This window comes from Bubalus bubalis, chromosome 4 (genome assembly GCF_019923935.1).
Source record: "Bubalus bubalis isolate 160015118507 breed Murrah chromosome 4, NDDB_SH_1, whole genome shotgun sequence".
Lineage (NCBI taxonomy): Eukaryota > Metazoa > Chordata > Mammalia > Artiodactyla > Bovidae > Bubalus > Bubalus bubalis.
Genome location: NC_059160.1, coordinates 110,915,674 through 110,936,851, shown reverse-complemented (window position 1 = coordinate 110,936,851; position 21,178 = coordinate 110,915,674). Strand labels below are relative to the sequence as shown.

Sequence of the window (21,178 nt, the reverse complement as noted above, 5' to 3'; positions counted from 1 at the left end):
CCAGCCTCACTTGCACACTCCCAGTCCATATCTTTCTTTCCCCAGAGTGACTACTAGCTAAAAGATTCTGGACTCTGGGGACTTCCCTGGTGGTCCAGTGGCTAAGACTCCTGCTCCCAATGCAGGGACCCTGGGTTCTATCCCTAGTCTGGGAACTAGATCCCACATGCTGCAACTAAAGATCCCACAAGAAACGAAGACCCAGTACAGCCAAATAAATAATTAAAAAAAAAAAAAAACACCTCTGGATTCTGGACACGTTGTGTCTCCTTTGTCTCAGATGCAAAGTCAGTGTCCTCCAGAGAAACACAGAACACAATTATGTGTTACATATGTGTGTACATATGCATGTGTGTATACATATATACATATGTACATATATAGGGAGAGAGGGGGCTTCCCTGGTAGCTCAGATGGTAGAGAACCCTCCTGCAATCCAGAAGGCATGGGTTCAATCCCTGGGTTGGGAAAATCCCCTGGAGGAGGGCATGGCAACCCACTCCAGTATTCTTGCCTGGAGAAACTCACAGACAGAGGAGCCTGGCGGGCTGCAGTCCATGGGTGGCAAAGATCGACTGAGTGACTAAGCAGGCACACACACATAGAGAGAGAGACCAAGGGAGGGAGAGATTTTAAGGAATTCACTCACACATTTGTGGAGATTCATGGAACAGCTACAGTTCTTGCTCAGAGAAGATCAAATTTTTCTTCTATTAAGGTCTTCAACTGATTGGGTGAGGCCTGCTCACATTATGGAGAGTAATCTGCTTTACTTAAAGTCCATTGATTTAAATGTTAATCTTGTTCCTAAAATATCTTCACAGAAATATCCAGAATAACATTTAAACAAATATCTGGGCATTGTGAGCCAGCCAAGTTGGCACATAAAGTTAACATCATATGTGTCTTCCTTCTACTCAGTTGTTTAGCCTTCTCCTTGCTTCACAGGTTAGAGGCCCCACGTACAAACGATAGACACGAGCCACATGCGGCTGCTGAGCATTTGAAATGGGGCTAGTCCAAGCTGAGATGTGCAACACCTGTAAAAATACATGTCAGATATCAAAGACTAGGTATAATTTTCTTAAGAATGTGAAATAGCTTGATAATAATTTTTTACATTGATTTCACCTGGAAATGATCATGGGGTATAGGTTGAATACATTTGCCTCCTGTAGCCACCATACAAATTATTACAAACTTGTCGGCTCAAGAAGGCACAGATTTGTTCTTACTTTTCTGTAGTTCATAAGTCTGAACTGGGTCTCATTCGGCTAAAGTGGTTGCCCACAGTCCTTGTCTGGTGGCCTCCCTGTTTCATGCAGCAGACCTTTCCTCCTTCTCTCTAACCATAGACAAAGGTCTCCATTTTGAAGGACTCAAGTGATTAAATTGGGCCCACCTGGATAATTCAACACTCTCTCCTCATCTCCATGTACTTAACCTCGGGCACACGCATGCTCAGTCACTTCAGTTGTGTCCAGCTGTGTGTGAACCTACGGACTGTAGCCCACCAGGCTTCTCTGTCCATGGAATTCTCCAGACAAGAATACTGGAGTGGGTTGCCATACCCTCCTGCAGGGTATCTTCCCAACCCAGGGACTGAACCGGGGTCTCCTGCACCTCCTGCATTGCCTGCAGATACTTTACCACTAGCACAACCAGGGACGCTCTTCCTTAACATTGATCATGGCTAAATCCCTTTGCCATGTAAGAAACATGCATTTCAGAGATCACGGACATCCTTGGGGTCATATTCTGCCTATAACACTGTTCAATATAAATATTAAAATTATAATAATTCATTTTAATAGTAAACATTATTAAATTCACTTCTTAAACTTTTCTGCATGTTGCTACTAAAATATTTTAAGTTAATATTTAAGTTAAAAGGCCCCCTTTTGCAGCCCACATTATATTTTTATTGGACAATTGATATTAGAAATTGAGAAATACAGAGATCAAGAGACTTATTAAAAGTTACAAATCAAGTCAATAACAGTGCTAAGAACTTTGAAAGGGCTCAGGCTCGGGGCTCAGACTTCCTTTTCCATTCTCATCGTGCCCAATGGCTTTAATGCTGCTCACGTGATGACTCTAAACGTTTTGTCTCCAGCCCAGACCTCGTCTTTGAATGCTGGTCTCATCTATCCAACTACCTACTCAATGTTTCATTTGGATGCCTAATAGCATCTCAAATGTAACATGACTATTTGAACCCTTTTTCTTCCCCAGTACCAAACCCACTCTCCATCCTACCTTGCTGCTGGTATAGTTTTCCCCCATCTCAGTAAGACCCCAGACCTCAAAGGTAACGAGGACTACGCTTGTTGTTTCCTGACCCACATGAAATACATCAGCCAGTTCTGTCAGTGCTACCTGTGAATCACCGGTGTCTGCACCTTCTCAGCACCCTCCCATCTGGTCCAAGGCACCTTTGTCTTGCACGTGGTTAACTCAGCCCTGTAACTTGCCCCTATAATTTTATCCTTCTCCCTTTCAGCTTATTTTTCATAGAGCAGCCAAAACTATCATGTTAAAACCCATAGGTCATGTCATTCTTCATCTTAAAATTCTCCAATGACTTTCCACCTCAGTCAAAAGCAAAACTGAATTCCTTACCAGGTTCTACACGATCGGGCGTGGTCCAGCACAGCTACTGCTTTGACCTCATCACTCAGCACTCTCCCGTTGGCTCACACCACTCACTTGTACTTGCCTCTTTGCTCCTACTCACACAAGCCAAACATGCTCCCACCTCAGGGCCTTTGCACCTGCTGTGCTTGCCATTCCCTCCACTTCAGCAGCCATTCTCCAGAGAGCCCATAACTCTTTCCTTCATTTTAAGTCCTTAATCAAACACCAACTTCCACCATCCTCATTCCTTTACCCTCTATGCCCCTACCTGCTTTATTTTTCTCCATGAAACAACACTGCTTGGCATACTAAATATTTTCTTGTTTATCTGTTTATTGGCTATTTATTTTTTAATATTTGTTTATGTATTTGGCTGCAATGGGTCTCAGTGGCAGCCCATGGGACCTTCAATCTCTGTTGTAGCATGAAGGATCTTTTTTTTTTTTAAAGTCTCAGCATGCAAGATCTTTAGTTGTGGCATATGCTTAGTTGTGGCATGCAGCTCTAGTTCCCTGACCAGGGATTGAACCTAGGCCCCCTGCCTTTGAAGCACAGAGTATTAGATACTGGACCACCAGGGAAGCCCCTATTGGCTGCTGCTTCTCAAAAAAATGTGTCCTTAGGGACCGAGCCTTTCACCTGCTTTGCTCGGTCCTAGAATGGTGCCTTGCACGTAGGGTGTGTGTGCTCAGTCGTTCCGTCGTGTCCAGTCTGTGCGATCCTACGGACTGTATCCTGATCATAGAGACTCAATAAATATTGATCAATATATACGTAAACTAATTGACTCAGAATTAGTAATGTTAGGCCAAATAATTAAGGATGAGCTAGATAATGGTGCTTCAATATTTTTTCAGAACTGTATTATTTAGTTCTAGTAGATCTCTAGAGGCACCTTTTGAGACTCATCAACCACTTTAGCTCGTTTTCAGATGAGAATTTCATTCCTCAAAGAGCTAGTGGTTTCAAATCCTAGTTGCTCTTTTGCCATTCAAAATCAGTTTTTCTTACTTAGATAATTGTTTAAATCTAGTCTTTATAGATGACAGGGGAAATAGATAATTGCTGCTACAATAAATGGAAAAGCAGCAAAATTACTGATATTTTCAGTTCATTTAACCCCTAATCAACTGTCAAGCAAAACATCCTTCCCAACTGACAGCTGCAGTTAGCAAACTAAGGGGCCTGCTTGTCTCAGACTCCTGTCATATCAAGAGACTCAGAAAGCAGACTAATTGCCTATCACTTAAGCAGAATGGGAAAAGGGACGTTATATTTTCTTATTACTGTACAATTTCATTTCTCTATTTGCTAATGTGTTTAGAGATGGTGATGTCAACTTTTGAATTGCATTTTTTTCAATCCATACAGAAAACAGCTGTTCAAAACTTTGAAGTAAATGTTCCCTTTGCTTTACTCTTCTGAAAATAACATCGCACTAGGACATTATTATCTGTATGCAACACTGGCATGTTTTAAAGAAACTTTCAAACTACCAACAACCTTCATCTTCTTTCCATAAAGCCTTGAGGTAATGGCTACATTTTCTCCCCAATTGTTACCGGTCTCATAACCCTTAAAGACATAAAATGCAGGAGTTGCTCTGCTAAATCAATTACAAGAAAATTGGATCTAAGAAGAGTATTCCAAGGTTGAAAAGAAATATCATAATTCATCATTTGAGGACAGTAGAAACCCTTGCCCTACCAGACAGTGAAAAGTTAGATGGTCACTATACTCAGTTCAGTTCAGTCACTTAGTCATGTCTGACTCTTTGCTACCCCATGAATTGCAGCACGCCAAGCCTCCCTGTCCATCACCAACTCCCGGAGTTTACCCAAACTCTTGCCCATCGAGTCGGTGATGCCATCCAGCCATCTCATCCTCTGTCATCCCCTTCTCCTCCTGCCCCCAATCCCTCCCATCATCAAGGTCTTTTCCAATGAGTCAACTCTTCACATGAGGTGGCCAAAGTATTGGAGTTTCAGCTTCAGCATCAGTCCCTCCAATGAACACTCAGGACTGATCTCCTTTAGGATGGACTGGTTGGATCTCCTTGCAGTCCAAGGGACTCTCAAGAGTCTTCTCCAACACCACAGTTCAAAAGCATCAATTCTTTGGCACTCAGCTTTCTTCACAGTCCAACTCTCACATCCATACATGACCACTGGGAAAACCATAGCCTTGACTAGACGGGCCTTTGTTGGCAAAGTAATGTCTCTGCTTTTGAATATGCTATCTAGGTTGGTCATAACTTTCCTTCCAAGGAGTCACCATACTACACAAATACAAAAATGGGATGAAATAAAAAGTCCACAAGAGACCAAAATACATGTAAGAATTCAGTATATGAAAAAGTAGCTATTTCAATAGACTTTTTTTTAAAGTAGAAGGTCTTGTAACTGTTCCATCAGTTGGAAAAGAAAAGATTTAATTCTACATCAGGTAGGAATGTTCTGGATTCAAGTAATAAAAACAACAACAGAAACTAATGGAGATTTAAAACGTGTTAAGACTCAACACGAAGCCCCAAGGGAGGCAGTCCAAGGATTGTTTTAGCACCTTTACAATGTTTTCGAGTGCCCAGACTCTTTTCATCTTTCCTCTTCACAAGCCTCAGTGGGTTGGCTTTCTGTCCTTGGGTTGGTTGTCTTATCATCCAAAATAGCTGTCATAACTGAAGACATCAAGGGCTCACAAACGGAAGCAAGAGGTAGAGGTAGGTCAGGCCGATGGCAGAGAACTCTCCCTTAGTGTCTTTCTCCTGTTATCATAAAGTTAAGCTGTCTTTCCAGAAAAACCCTGGAAGAAATCCTCCTTTTTCATTGACTAGGTGAGATCCAGACCATTCCTTGTTGAAAAGGATGAAGGCTTACTTAATGAAAAGTATCTGACTTTTTCATTCTCTGTGGTTGAGAGGCAGAAAACAGAAAAGATAAGAAAACACATCCTTAGTCATTCAGATCAGACATATGCTTTTGGCCATAATTATGAATATACAGCGGAAGTGACAAATAGACTCAAGGGATTAGATCGGATAGACAGAGTGCCTGAAGAGCTATGGACAGAGGTTCGTGACATTGTACAGGAGGTGGTGATCAAAACCATCCCCAAGGAAAAGAAATACAAAAAGACAAAATGGCTGTCTGAGGAGGCCTTACAAATAGCTGAGAAAAGAAGACAAGCAAAAGGGAAAGGAGAAAAGGAAAGATATATCCATCTGAACGTAGAGTTTCAAAGAATAGCAAAGAGATAAGAAAGCCTTTCTAAGTGTACAATGAAAAAAAAATAGAGAAAAATAACAGAATAGGAAAGACTAGAGAGCTCTTCAAGAAAGTTATAGATACCAAGGGAACGTTTCATGCAAAGATGGACACAATAAAGGACAGAAACAGTATGGACCTAACAGAAACAGAAGATATTAAGAAGAGGTGGCAAGAACACACAAATCTACACACAAAAAAAGATCTTCATGATCCAGATAACCATGATGGTGTGATCACTCACCTAGAACCAGACATTTTGGAGTGTGAAGTCAAGTGGGCCTTAGTATCACTATGAACAAAGCTAGTGGAGTTGACGGAATTCCAGTTGAGCTATTTCAAATCCTACAAGATGATGCTGTGATACGTCAATATGTCAGCAAATTTGGAAAACTCAGCAGTGGCCACAGGACTGGAAAAGATCAGTTTTCATTCCAATCCCAAAGAAGGTCAATGCCAGAGAATGTTCAAACTACTACACAGTTGCACTCATCTCACACACTAGCAAAGTAATGCTCAAAATTCTCCAAGCCAAGCTTCAACAGTACATGAACCAAGAACTTTTTAAACTCTTAAGAGATGGGAACACTAGATCACCTTACCTGCCTCCTGAGAAATCATATGCAGGTCAAGAAGCAACAGCTAGAATCAGACATGGAACAATAGACTGGTTCCAAAATGGGAAAGGAGTACGTCAAGGCTGCATATTGTCACTTTGCTTATTTGACTTATATGCAGAGTATATCATGTGAAATGCTGGGCTGGATGTAGCAAAAACTGGGATCAAAATTGCCAGAAGAAATATCAATAACCTCAGATATGCAAATAACACCACCCTTATGGCAGAAAAGCAAAGAGGAACTGAAGAGTCTCTTGAAGGTGGTGAGAGAGGAGAGTGAAAAAGTTGTCTTAAAACTCAACATTCAAAAAATGAAGATCATGGCATTTGGTCCCATCACTTTGTGGCAAATAGATGGGGAAACAATGGAAACAGTGACAGACTTTATTTTCTTGGGCTCCAAAATCATTGCAGATGGTGACTGCAGCCATGAAATTAATAAACGCTTGCTCCTTGGAAGAAAAAGCTATGACAAACCTAGACAGTGTATTAAAGAGCAGAGATGTTACTTTGCCGACAAAGTTCTGTACAGTCAAAGCTATGGTTTTTCCAGTAGTCATGTATGGATGTGAGAGTTGGACCATAAAGAAGGCTGAAAGCTGTGGTGTTGGAGAAAACTTTTGAAAGTCCCTTGGACTGCAAGGAAAACTGTGGTGTTGGAGAAAACTCTTGAGAGTCCCTTGGACTGCAAGGAGATCAAACCAGGCAATCCCAAAGAAAATCAATCATGAATATTCATTGGAAGGACTGATGCTGAAGCTGAAACTCCAATACTTTGGCCACCTGATAAGAGCCAGCTCAGCAGAAAAGACCATGATGCTGGGAAAGATTGAAGGTAGGAGGAGAAGGGGATGACAGAGGATGAGATGAGATGGTTGGATGACATCACTCACACAATGGACATGAGTTTGTGCTACAGTCCACAGGATCAGGAAGAGTCAGACACAACTTAGCAACTGAACAACAACAACAATAAATGAAAGTAAATGCTACTGGACTAACCCTCTCCCAATGAAAAATTATAAAACTAGAGAAAATATTTGAAGTGACTGTTTTTATATATTGAAAAACAGGATACACAGGACTGAGCTTGCTGATAAAAGAAAACAAAGGAGATGAATCACATAACCATCTCAGGTTTCTTTCTGGAGAAACTTTGATACTAAAAGAAGGATAATACACGTTAGCTGCTCAGTACTGTCTGACACTTTGTGACCCCATGGACTGTAGCCCACCGGGCTCTTCTGACCATGGAATTCTCCAGGCAAGAATACAGGAGTGGGTTGCCATTCCCTTCTCCAGGGGATCTTCCTGACCCAGGGAATGAACCTGGCTCTCCTGCATTGCAGGCAGATTCTTTACCATCTGAGCCACAAGGAAAGACGTGGGGACCACACAAATTATGGTGGTCTTGCTGAGCTGAGGAAACAGAGATCAAAGCTCATAGCTACTGAGGCAGCTGAAATTTGTAGGGCAGAGTACTAGAAAAAAAAAAGAAGGAGCAAAGAAGGAGCTCCAAAATTCTGCATAGGTGTCCCTTGAGTTTTTGGCCAAATACTAAACTATGTGTGTGCAAGATGAGACTCCATGAGGCCAGGCTGAAAAGCATATCAGGGAAGGAACCGCCACTGGGATGCTGTGACCTGAACAACACCAAAGCCCACATGAGCTCGGACATATTTTGAGCTCCAGCCAGTCAGAGTAAAGAGACCATGTTGAACAACTTGGGCATTTGGTAGAAACTCCCAGAAAGGCTGTGCTCAAGAGCAGCTAAAGTAGCCATGAAGACAACTGTGTGGATGTGTGCCTAGTCACTCAGTGGTGTCTTTAGACCTAGAGTCTTCTCCAACAGCTCTTGGGCCATGTGCCATTAAAAAGTTCCATGTGCCATTAAAAACTGATAATAATGTCAAACAAGAAGATAGAAATTGATATGACTGGTTGTTTAAGGAAAAGATTCTCTGTGTTTGTGTGTGGTGTGTGTGAAGGAGGGAGAGTTCCAATGAATTTGCTATGGCTCAAAACATCTTTAAAATTCCTTCTGGTAAAACTATTCATAAAAAATACCCTAAGGATAGGTTTAACTAAAGTTTTTGGATACAATAAAGATAAGAATTTCTTTTGGTCAGTCACAAGGTAAAATTCTACTCAGCATTTCTCAAATTGAGAAACACTAGTCTTAAAAATAAACCAAAAGAAGAGTTCTGGGGCCAAAAATTTAGGAATTATTTCATCCTATTCTCCACCCTGGAGATTTACAAGCAGATTTCAATTACATTATTGGCTCTTGCTGCTTAATTATGGAGTCCCAAACTAATTTGACTCAGACGACTTTTTAAAAAAATGTTTATCAACATTAGAACAAAATTATTGAGGTATAATTGACATGAAACAAGAAAATTTTAAAGTAACACATGATTTTCGTGTGTAATTTTTTAGAACACTTGAACATATATATTTTAGATATACCTCTTTTAAAATCAGTTACTAAAAAAAATAAATAAATAAAATCAGTTACTAAAATCAGTCACTGTAACAAACATTGCAAGTTATATTTTCATATACATTTTTCCCTTCTGCCCTTACAAATCCCTTTTGTCCAATGTGGCAAAGTTTTCAGTTACAAGCACACATGGAATCTACATCCCTTTGTGATATTATGACCAAGTTTTAGCAAATGAAATCTAAGCAGGAGTAACTAGGTATGGCTTCTAGGCAAGCTATTTCAGACATGGAAATTCTGCCAGTGTGCCCACATAGCCTTTTGCTTCTGTCTCTGTTCCCTGCCTGGAACACAGTCATGACACTGAGGGGCAGCCAGCACCTCGCAACCATGACACTGAAAGGCACAGTCTAAGGAGAGGGAAGCCGCAAGAGGGAAGAAGCCTGGTCTGCTGCAGGCATTACGGGGCTGCCCTGGGCTCCAGAACTTCTTTCTGTTTCAGAAAAACAAACTTCTTTCTCATTTAAGCAATTGTCTGTCACATTTCCTTTTAATTAATCGAGTCACATTTACAATCACATTTCCCATCATTTTTATCTTGCAAAGAGTTGGCTGTATTTTAGACTTATTATTCCTATACTTTATTGGATATCACCCCAAACCCTTCTTGGCAATAGGTATATTGTATATTAATCAATAAAAATATACGTGTTTAAAAGCATAATAAACACCCAAGAATCCACCCCTAGTTCTTTTGAATCTGAACAGATATTTGCACTGGATCTTTCACTTAGACCTCTGTGACTAATGTTTTGAAGACCCTTATGAGCTTGTCCTAGTTTCTTTTGCCCCCCACCCCACTAAGATTGCCCCCTCCTGAATCTGGTATTTATCATTCTCTTGTGCTTTTAAACTTCTGTTGTTTACATGTTACTTACACATAACTAACATGTTACATACATGTAACATGCTATTAACATGTTGTTTGCATGGTTTCATTTTGCATGTTTTCAAAAAAGTTACACAAACTGTGCGCCATAAAAATCATCCTGCACCTTCAAAAATATATATATATATATATATATATTTATAACCATCACAAGCTCTACACTGCAACTTTCTGTAGGTCAGCAATTAGAAATAAATATACAATTGGTCTGTAAAAGTTTTTCTAAACCTGAATATTGATCAAAGAATCCAAAACCATTAGTTTTAACTCTGTAGCAATTGCCCTCTATAAATTCTATTTGTAAATATAGTTCTATTCATAATTTAAATAATGAAAATAGATTTTGTAGTGTTTTATTTCATCCTTTGTAAAAAACAATAACTATCCTTAAGTATCATTATCTTCTGTTGCGATGCCATGATCTAGATACATATCTTTAATTCTACTTTGTTCTTTTGGAATGGAGAAAATGGGACTTCATCTCAGTTCCCAGCACAACTGGCCTTGAAGATGCTGTGGAATGGGTAGGTCTAAAATACATGGGGAAATGTAGGGGATATAAATTGCTGAGTATTATCATCATCTTGATGGCACTGTAATCTTTTCTCTCTTCTTTAGACAGTCAATGGCTGGGAAAGGAGATATGATTGAACTCTGTTAGTCTCTGTAAGAATGGAAGGGCAATAACCCAAGCCACTGTAGAGGTTCTATTGAAGACAGGCTGCTTTGCCATTATGACAAATTGCCCTGCAATTTTCAAAGGTAACTACAGAGACTTGAAAATTTTTACTGGAGGAAATTTGATGAGACAGAATCTAGGCTCTTTTAAGAAGTTTCACCTGATTGAAAAAGGGCCAAGAAAAGCAAGCCCACTTATGGAAACTTCCATGCATATTAGTTCTTCATAATTACAAGCGGAATTCCATGGAGTGCTGAAGGATTGTTGTCACATAAGGACTTTCTAAATAAACGGCCATAAAAAGAGGCATATCAAAGAGGAGTGATAGTTAATGTGTGGCAAGAGTTATCACAGATAAATACAAAGAAGGTGCCTCTCAGATTTGCATGCAAAAAGAATCTCCATTAAGTAATTCAGTTCAGTTCAGTTCAGTCACTCAGTCGACTCCAACTCTTTGCAACCCCATGAATCGCAACACGCCAGGCCTCCCTGTCCATCACCAACTCCCGGAGTTCACTCAGACTCACATCCATCGAGTCAGTGATGCCATCCAGCCATCTCATCCTCTGTTGTCCCCTTCTCCTCCTGCCCCCAATCCCTCCCAGCATCAGAGTCTTTTCCAATGAGTCAACTCTTCGCATGATGTGGCCAAAGAACTGGAGTTTCAGCCTTAGCATAATTCCTTCCAAAGAAATCCCAGGACTGATCTCCTTCAGAATGGACTGGTTGGATCTCCTTGCAGTCCAAGGGACTCTCAAGAGTCTTCTCCAACACCGCAGTTCAAAAGCATCAATTCTTTGGCACTCAGCTTTCTTCACAGTACAACTCTCACATCCATACATGACCACTGGAAAAACCATAGCCTTGACTAGATGGACCTTTATTGGCAAAGTAATGTCTCTGCTTTTCAATATGCTGTAACTTTTCTTCCAAGGAGTAAGGGTCTTTTAATTTCATGGCTGCAGTCACCATCTGCAGTGATGACAAAAAATAAAGTCTGACACTGTTTCCCCATCTATTTCCCATGAAGTGATGGGACCAGATGCCATGATCATTTTCTGAATGATGAGCTTTAAACCAAGTTTTTCACTCTCCACTTTCACTTTCATCAAGAGGCTTTTGAGTTCCTCTTCACTTTCTGCCATAAGGGTGGTGTCATCTGCATATCTGAGGTTCTTGCTATTCCTCCTGGAAATCTTGATTCCAGCTTGTGCTTCTTCCAGCCCAGCATTTCTCATGATGTACTCTGCATAGAAGTTCAATAAGCAGGGTGACAATAGACAGCCTTGACATACTCCGTTTCCTATTTGGAACCAGTCTGTTGTTCCATGTCCAGTTCTAACTGTCACTTCCTGACCTGCATATAGATTTCTCAAGAGGGAGGTCAGGTGTTCTGGTATTCCCATCTCTTTCAGAATTTTCCACAGTTTATTGTGATCCACACAGTCAAAGGCTTTGGCATAGTCAATAAAGCAGAAATAGATATTTTTCTGGAACTCTCTTGCTTTTTCAATGATCCAGTGGATGTTGGCAATTTGATCTCTGGTTCCTCTGCCTTTTCTAAAACCAGCTTGAACATCTGGAAGTTCACAGTTTACGTATTGCTTAAGCCTGGATGGGAGAATTTTAAGCATTACTTTACTAGCAATTGTGCGGTAGTTTGAGCATTCTTTGGCATGCCTTTCTTTGGGATTGGAATGAAAACTGACCTTTTCCAGTCCTGTGGCCACTGCTGAGTTTTCCAAATTTGCTGGCATGTTGAGTGCAGCACTTTCACAGCATCATCTTTCAGGATTTGAAATAGCTCAACTGGAATTCCATCACTTCCACTAGCTTTGTTCGTAGTGATGCTTTCTAAGGCATCTTGACTTCACATTCCAGGATGTCTGGCTCTAGGTGAGTGATCATACCATCGTGATTATCTTGGTTGTGAAGATCTTTTTTGTACAGTTCTTCTGTGTATTCTTGCCACCTCTTCTTAATATCTTCTGCTTCTGTTAGGTCCATACCATTTCTGTCCTTTATCGAGCCCATCTTTGCATGAAATGTTCCCTTGGTATCTATAATTTTCTTGAAGAGAGCTCTAGTCTTTGCTATTCTGTTATTTTCCTCTATTTCTTTGCACTGATTGCTAAGGAAGGCTTTCTTATCTCTTCTTGCTATTCTTTGGAACTCTGCATTCAGATGCTTTTATCTTTCCTTTTCTTCTTTGCTTTTCACTTCTCTTCTTTTCACAGCTATTTGTAGGCCTCCTCAGACAGCCATTTTGCTTTTTTGCATTTCTTTTCCATGGGGATGGTCTTGATCACTGTCTCCTGTACAATGTCACGAACCTCATTCCATAGTTCATCAGGCACTCTATCTATCAGATCTAGGCCCTTAAATCTATGTCTCACTTCCACTGTATAATCATAAGGGATTTGATTTAGGTCATACCTGAATGGTCTAGTGGTTTTCCCTACTTTCTTCAATTAAGTCTGAATTTGGCAATAAGGAGTTCATGATCTGAGCCACAGTCAGCTCCTGGTCTTGTTTTGGTTGACTGTATAGAGCTTCTCCATCTTTGGCTGCAAAGAATATAATCAATCTGATTTCGGTGTTGACCATCTGGTGATGTCCATGTGTAGAGTATTCTCTTGTGTTGTTGGAAGAGGGTGTTTGCTATGACCAGTGCATTTTCTTGGCAAAACTCTATTAGCTTTTGCCCTGCTTCATTCCGTATTCCAAGGCCAAATTTGCCTGTTACTCCAGGTGTTTCTTGACTTCCTACTTTTGCATTCCAGTCCCCTATAATGAAAAGGACATCTTTTTTGGGTGTTAGTTCTAAAAGGTCTTGTAGGTCTTCATAAAACCGTTCAACTTCAGCTTCTTCAGCGTGACTGGTTGGGGCATAGAATTGGATTACTGTGATATTGAATGGTTTGCCTTGGAAGCAAACAGAGATCATTCTGTCGTTTCTGAGATTGCATCCAAGTACTGCATTTCAGACTCTTTTGTTGACCATGATGGCTACTCCATTTCTTCTAAGGGACTCCTGCCCACAGTAATAGATATAATGGTCATCTGAGTTAAATTCACCCATTCTAGTCCATTTTAGTTCCCTGATTCCTAGAATGTTGACATTCACTCTTGCCATCTCCTGTTTGACCACTTCCAATTTGCCTTGATTCATGGATCTGACATTCCAGGTTCCTATGCAATATTGCTCTTTACAGCATCGGACCTTGCTTCTATCACCAGTCACATCCACAACTGTGTATTGTTTTTGCTTTGGCTCCATCCCTTCATTCTTTCTGGAGTTATTTCTCCACTGATCTCCAGTAGCATATTGGGCACCTACTGACCTGGGGAGTTTCTCTTTCAGTATCCTATCATTTTGCCTTTTCATACTGTTCATGGGGTTCTCAAGGCAAGAATACTGAAGTGGTTTGCCATTCCCTTCTCCAGTGGACCACATTCTGTCAAATCTCTCCACCATGAGCTGCCCGTCTTAGGCTGCCCCATGGGCATGGCCTAGTTTCATTGAGTTAGACAAGGCTGTGGTCCTAGTGTGATTAGATTGACTAGTTTTCTGTGATTATGGTTTCAGTGTGTCTGCCCTCTGATGCCCTCTCGCAACACCTACCATCTTACTTGGGTTTCTCTTACCTTGGATGTGGGGTATCTCTTCATGGCTGCTCCAGCAAAGCGCAGCCGCTGCTCCTTACCTTGGACAAGGGGTATCTCCTCACCGCCGCCCCTCCTGACCTTGAACGTGGAATGGTAATTAACTAACCCCAAAGTGATCCTGAACAATTAATACAGTTAACAAACTTCACTGAAAGCCTATCATTTGTTATCACTGAGATCCGCACAGGGGCTATGAAGAGCAGTTCTATGGCAAAAGTGGGTAACCATAAAAAGTTTACAACCAAGTAGGAAATTTAGGCTATACATAGTGCAAAATAAATAATTATACATAAATTAAGTACGCTGCATGCAAGTGACACAGCAAAGGGACAATAGGAATTCAAAGGAATCAACAGGGTGTTGTGTTTAAGGGCTTTGCAAACAGGCAGAATGGACTTGAGTCCCTGTCCCATCTCACTTCACCTGTGCAACTTTAGGCAATTTACCTGTCTATACCTCAGTTTCCTCATCTGTAAAACAGGTTTAATAATTGTAACTATTGCAAAGTTGTTTTAAGAATTAAATATGACTGATGACTGATTTATACTGCTGTATGGCAGAAACCAACATAACAGTGCAAAGCAATTATCCTCCAATTAAACATTTTTAAAAATTCAATAGAGCTCTAAAAAAAAAAGAATTAAATATGATAACATAGATAAAATGCATGGTATGAAGTCTAGTGAGAATAAGTACACAATATATATTCCCATTACAAATACAGCCTTACCTCAAAGGGATCATGGGTTCAGTTCCAGAACACTATAATAAAGTGAATATCACAATAAAGCAAGTCATATGAAAGTTTTGGTACCCCGGCATATTTAAAGTTATATTTACAATATATCGCAGTCTATTAAGTGTTTATAGCACTATGTCTTGAAAAACAATGTACATACCTTAATATAAAAACACTTTATTGCTAAAAGTGCTAATCATCACTAGGGTCTTGGTGAGTCATAATATTTTTGCTAGAAGAGGGCCTTGCCTCAATGTTGATGGTTACTGACTGATCAGGGTGGTGGTTGCTGAGGGTTGGGGTGGGTTTGGCAATTTTGTGTCAAAATAAGACAACAATGAAGTTTGCTGAATCAACTGGCTTTTCTTTTCACAAACTATTTCTCTGTAGCATCAGTGCTGTTTGATAAGCATTTTACCCATGGTTGAACTCCTTTCAAAATTGGAGTTAATCCTCTCAAACCCTGCCACTGTTTTATCAACTAAGTTTACATAATATTCTAAATTTGTTGTCTTTTCAACAGTCTTCACAGCATTTTCAACAGGAGTAGATTCGATATCAAGAAACTACTTTCTTTGCTCATCCATAAGAAGCAACTCCCCATTCATTCAAGTTTTATCATGAAATTGCAGCAACTCAGTCACATCTTCAGGCTTCACCTTTAATTCTGGTTCTCTTGCTGCTTTCACCACATCTGCAGTTACTTTCTCCACTGAAATCTTCCACGGGGATTGGGATCAGCTTCTTCCAAACTCCTGTTAATGTTGGTATTTCTCATGAAGCATGAATGTTCTTAATGGCATCTATATAGTGACTTCTTTCCAGAAGGTTTTCAATTTACTTTGCCCAGTCCCGTCAGAGGAATCACTGTCTATGACCTTACACAGTATATTTCTTAAATAATAAAACTTGAAAATTAAAACTATTCCTTGATCCATAGGCTACAGAATGAATGTTGTGTTAGCAGCATGAAAATAACATGAATCTCATTGTACATCTCCATCAGAGCTCTTGGGTGACCAGATGCATTGTCAGTAAGAAATAATATTTTGAAAAGAAGCTTGTTTTCTGAGCAGTAGATCTCAACAGTGGCTTAAAATACTCAGGAAACCATGTTGTAAATAGATGTGCTGCCATCCAGGCTTTGTTGTCCCATTTATAGAGCCCAGATAGATTAGGTTTAGCATAATTCTTAAGAGCCTTAGGATTAGGGGAATGGTAAGTGAGCACTGGCTTCAACTTCAAGGCACCAGCCCCTAACACAAAAATCGGTCTGTCCTTGGATGCTTTGAAACCAGGCATTAACTTCTCCTCTCCAACTATGAAAGTCCTATATGCAGTCTTCTTCTAACAGAGTTAATGTATCATCTAGTTGATGTATCGTTAATGTATCATCTACATTTCAATTTATCGGCTACATTGAAAACCTAGTTTAGTGTAGCCATAGCCAACTTTGTTAATTATCTTAGCTAGATTTTCTGGATACCTTGCTGCAGCTTGTATATTAGCACTTGCTGCTTTACCTGTACTTCTATATTATAGAAATGGCTTCTTTCCTTAAATTTTATGAACCCACCTCTGCTAGCTTCAAACTTTACTTCCACAGTTTCCTAACCTCTCTCAACTTCCATAAAAGGGGAGAAAGTTGGGACCTTCCTCTGGAGTAGGCTTTGGCATGAGGGAATGTTGTAGCTGGCTTGATCTTCCATCGAGACCACTACAACTTCTTCCAGATCACCAATAAGGCTGTTTCTCTATCCTATTACCTGTGTGTTCACTGGGGCAGCAGTTTTAATTTCCTTCAAGAACTTCTCCTTTGCATTCACAACTTGGCTAATAGGCACTTCTGACTACCTCTTCTCTTGTCTTGACTTCTGACATGCCTTCTTTGCTAAGCTTCTAGCTTTTGATTTAAAGTGAGAAATATGACTTTAAATGACTCTTTTAAAGTCATTTAAAAGACTCTTTTAAGTGACTCTTCTTTTTACTTGAACCCCTAGAAGCCAGTGCAGGGTTATTAAGTGGTCCAGTTTCTATATCAATATGTCCCAGGGAACAGGGAGTCCTGAGAAAAGGCAGAGAGATGAAGAAGAGCCAGGCAGCAGAATACATATAACATTTATCTACTAAGTTCTCTGCCTTACCTGGGTGTGACTCCTTGCCCCCTCCCAAATTATAATAGCAACACCAAAGATCACTGATCACAGATCACCGTAACAAATATAATAATAATGAAAAGCTTTGAAATACTGCAAGAATTGGCAGAATGTGATACAAAGACACAAAGTGAGCAGGTGCTATAGGAAAAATGGTGCCAACTGAGTTGCTTGCCACAAAGTGCTTACAAAACTTTAATTTGTAAAAACTCAGAATCTGTAAAATGCAATAAAGTGAAGCTAAATAAAGTGAGATATGCCTGACATTATTGGAGGAATGATAACTGAAGACTGGGTCTGTAACTGAACAGGAAGTCTCTCAGATGTGTTGCAAAGGGTCCAATTTAAACAAGCAGAGGATACAGGAGAGTGAATAGAACCAACATGAGTAAATAAAGAGAAACAGAAATGCACAGGGCACATTTTAGAATTAATAAATTTGAATGCAGCAGTTCTCAATTCTTAATAATAAATGAATATCACAATAAAGAAAAAGCAAAGGACATGAGCAGCAAATTCACAAATTAGGAAGTAATCAGGAAACAAACATATGGGGAAATGTTCAGGCTTATAAGGAATCAAAAAATGCAAATTAATACGGTGAGAGGAAGATCGACTCAAGCTGGTGGATTAAGCACACAATTTAATTACTTTCTTAACCCTGAATTCCCAAAATGACAGGAATGATATAAAGAAACCAGAACAAAGTGCCATCAGCCAACTAGAAGTGTTGTGAAGTTCTTGAACTATAAAAAGCACAGTGCAGTGGGTGGATGGAGGAAACTCAAACGAGCATGAGAAAAAAAGACCAGAACAAGATACTAGCCGTTCTGGAGGTTACCCAAGTTCAAAGGTAATTAAAACATGAAAGAAGTGGAATGATTAATTTGAATAATTATTGTGTAGCTACTATCATAGACATGCCCTGAAATCTCACTGACTTAATACAATAAAAGTTCGTTATCCGTATTTACATCTCACTCCATCAGCAGCAGAGATGCAACTGGGCATAAAAGGAAAGGGGGCCCCAGCACTTTTCCCTGGGATAAAATGTATGTGGATACAGTCACACCATTAGACTGGAGGCCAGTGGGGACCTTGTCCTGTGTCTTGCCACTCAAGGATCCCTGTGCTCTGGAGCATCTTCCCTGAAATGTTCTAAGTCTGCTGCCTGGACCTGCCAGAGACAGCGGTGCCATGCACACAAGGCACTCCAACTCTGGACCTGGTCCAGCATGGGCCTTGGTCACCAAAAGCCCCTCTGAAATTGTCCAAAGTCCCTCCAATGACTGGTAATGGCCAGAGCCGTCTGAATATTTTTCCCTCTCCTTTCCCTTTATTTCCAGAAGTCCAATTACATAGAGTTTAGGCTGCTTAATATTGTCCCACAGAACATAATGCTCTACTTGAGTTCTTTCTTTAGTCTTCTCATTTCCTGTGCTTTCTTTTGGGTGGTTTCTGTTACTGCCTTAAAGTGTACTGAACATGTCTTCTCCATTGCCTCACCTGCTGTTACTCCTACCTGGTCTATTTTTTATCTTAGATACAGTATCTTTTCATCTTTAAAAATTCCTTTTGGAATACATATCTATACTACCATTTCTCTCCTAAACACACTCATATTTTCTTCTACCTTTTTAAACATATGGCATGTATCTATTTAGATGCTTTAGTATCCTTTTCTGCTAGTTCTACCATCTCTGGAGTCTATGTATTCCTTTAAAGAAGATTGGATATTTTTCTGACACACAGGTAATTTATTGGAATAAGCAGAATACTTATAAGACCTACTTTTAAGCTTTGTTAAGTTGTATCCAGGGCAGTTATTAGTCAAGAGCTAATTTAGTTCCGGTACTAAGATCGTATTCTTCAGAGGTTTCTATCCAACGTGTATATAATGAGGTCTTTCCACTATGGCTTGTGGGAACATTAACTATTCCCAGCCTGTTTGAATCCCAGCAATTGTTCTTCCTATTTCATTTTTTTTTTAAGATTTATTTATTTATTTGGGCTTCCCTGATAGCTCAGTTGGTAAAGAATCCACCTGCAGTGCAGGAGACCTGGGTTTGATCCCTGGGTTGGGAACTTGCCCTGGAGAAGAGAAAGGCTACCCACTCTGGTATTCTGGCCTGGAGAATTCCATGGACTGTATAGTCCACGGGGTCACAAAGAGTCAGACATGACTGAGCAACTTTCGCTCACTCGCTCATTTGTTTATTTGATTCTGGCTGGGCTGGGTCTCCGTGGCTGCGCATGGACTTTCTCCGTTGCGGTGAGCAGGGCCTACTCTCCAGCTGCACGGCCTGGCTGTCTCACCACAGTGGCCTCTCCTGTTGCAGAGCATGGACTTCAACAGTTGCACTGCATGGGCCCAGTAGCTGTGGTGCTCAGGCCTAGTTTCCACGCAGCAGTGTGGGATCTGCCCAGGGTAGGGGTTGAACCCACATTCCCTGCACTGGCAGGTAGATTCTTAACCACTGAACCACCAGGGAAACGCTTTCCTCCTCTTGATGGTCATTTTTTCTGCTCTTAGAGAGTTCCCCCTTCACACTTAGTACTGGGCCAAACTCTCAGGAGGGCCCCCTGCAGCTCCCTCTCTCCCTCTCCTTCTCTGTCTCCCTCCTTTCTGCCCATTCTCTCGGGAACTCTGACTCACAAATTGTTGCCATGTTGGCAACAACTGCCTCCCCAAACTCCGATCTCTGTCTCCCCAGTTAAGTGCGACTGCCAGGCTCCCCTCCTGTGCTATGGCCTAGAAAGTGCCTAGAGAGTGAGCTGCTACGTCACGGCAGTTTTGTGTTTATTGTCCTTCTCTCAGGAATATATCTCCCACTGCCTATGATTCAAGGCCTTAAAATGATTGTTTTGTAGGTTCTACCCAGTTTTTCAGTTATGGTAACAAGTTAAATCTTGTCCCTTCATTTTTTTCTTGACCAGAAACCTCTCAATGTACCTTTAATTTGCATTTCTCTGATACTCAATTCTTGATCAAAGGGTACATACATTTCAAAATTTTGAGAGACACTGCTACTTTCTCTCCAAAAAAGCTGTTATAAATTTATACTCAATAAGAGTTCTGCATTCATGCCGATACTAATGATTGTCAACCTTAAAATACTAGATATGGATAGATAGTAGTAAGAGTGTAGGAAATACAAATGACTTTGAATATATGAAAACATGCTCAATCCTGCACAGAATATAGAGACCCAAAACACAAAATTAGGGGAAAACAACTAGTATAAATAGAGATGATGCAAAAAGAGAAAACATATGAACAATTTGTTATTAATCAGATAAGATATTGTGGGCATAAAACAAAAATAGGATGCTATTTTTTTAAAAGAGATCTTCAGAGAACAGCATAAATGCTCTCGAACGTTAGAAATGTGATCACCAAAAGTTAAAAAAAATAGAAGGGCTGAGGAAATTTCCTATGGCAGAAAGTGAAGAAGAATTAAAGAGCCTCTTGATGAAGGTGAAAGAGGAGAGTGAAAAAGTTGGCTTAAAGCTCAACATTCAGAAAACGAAGATCATGGCATCTGGTCCCATCACTTCATGGGAAATAAATGGGGAAACAGTGGCTGACTTTATTTTTCTGGGCTCCAAAATCACTGCAGATGGTGATTGCAGCCATGGAATAAAAAAAAACGCTTACTCCTTGGAAGGAAAGTTATGACCAACCTAGACAGCATATTGAAAAGCAGAGACATTACTTTGTCAACAAAGGTCCATCTAGTCAAGGCTATGGTTTTTTCCAGTGGTCATGTATGGATGTGAGAGTTGGACTATAAAGAAAGCTGAGCACCAGAGAATTGATGCTTTTGAACTGTGATGTTGGAGAAGACTCTTGAGAGTCCCTTGGACTGCAAGAAGATCCAACCAGTCCATCCTAAAGGAGATCAGTCCTGAGTGTTCATTGGAAGGACTGATGCTGAAGCTGAAACTCCAATACTTTGGCCACCTAATGTAAAGAGCTGACTCATTGGAAAAGACCCTGATGCTGGGAAAGATTGGAGGCAGG

The 21,178-nt window shown here is 40.4% G+C and overlaps 2 long non-coding RNA genes across 2 annotated transcripts in view; both read right to left on the bottom strand.

The window, feature by feature from the left end:
- The window catches only part of LOC123465700, a 289,227-nt gene that overhangs the window by 250,433 nt on the left and 17,616 nt on the right, over positions 1-21,178 (bottom strand). The gene's annotated exons all lie outside the window — the stretch shown is intronic.
- Positions 766-1,525, bottom strand: LOC123465701. Its single transcript, XR_006640973.1, has 2 exons — positions 1,132-1,525; positions 766-1,040 (listed from the first exon to the last, which is right to left on the bottom strand). It is a non-coding gene; the product is annotated as an uncharacterized LOC123465701 (long non-coding RNA).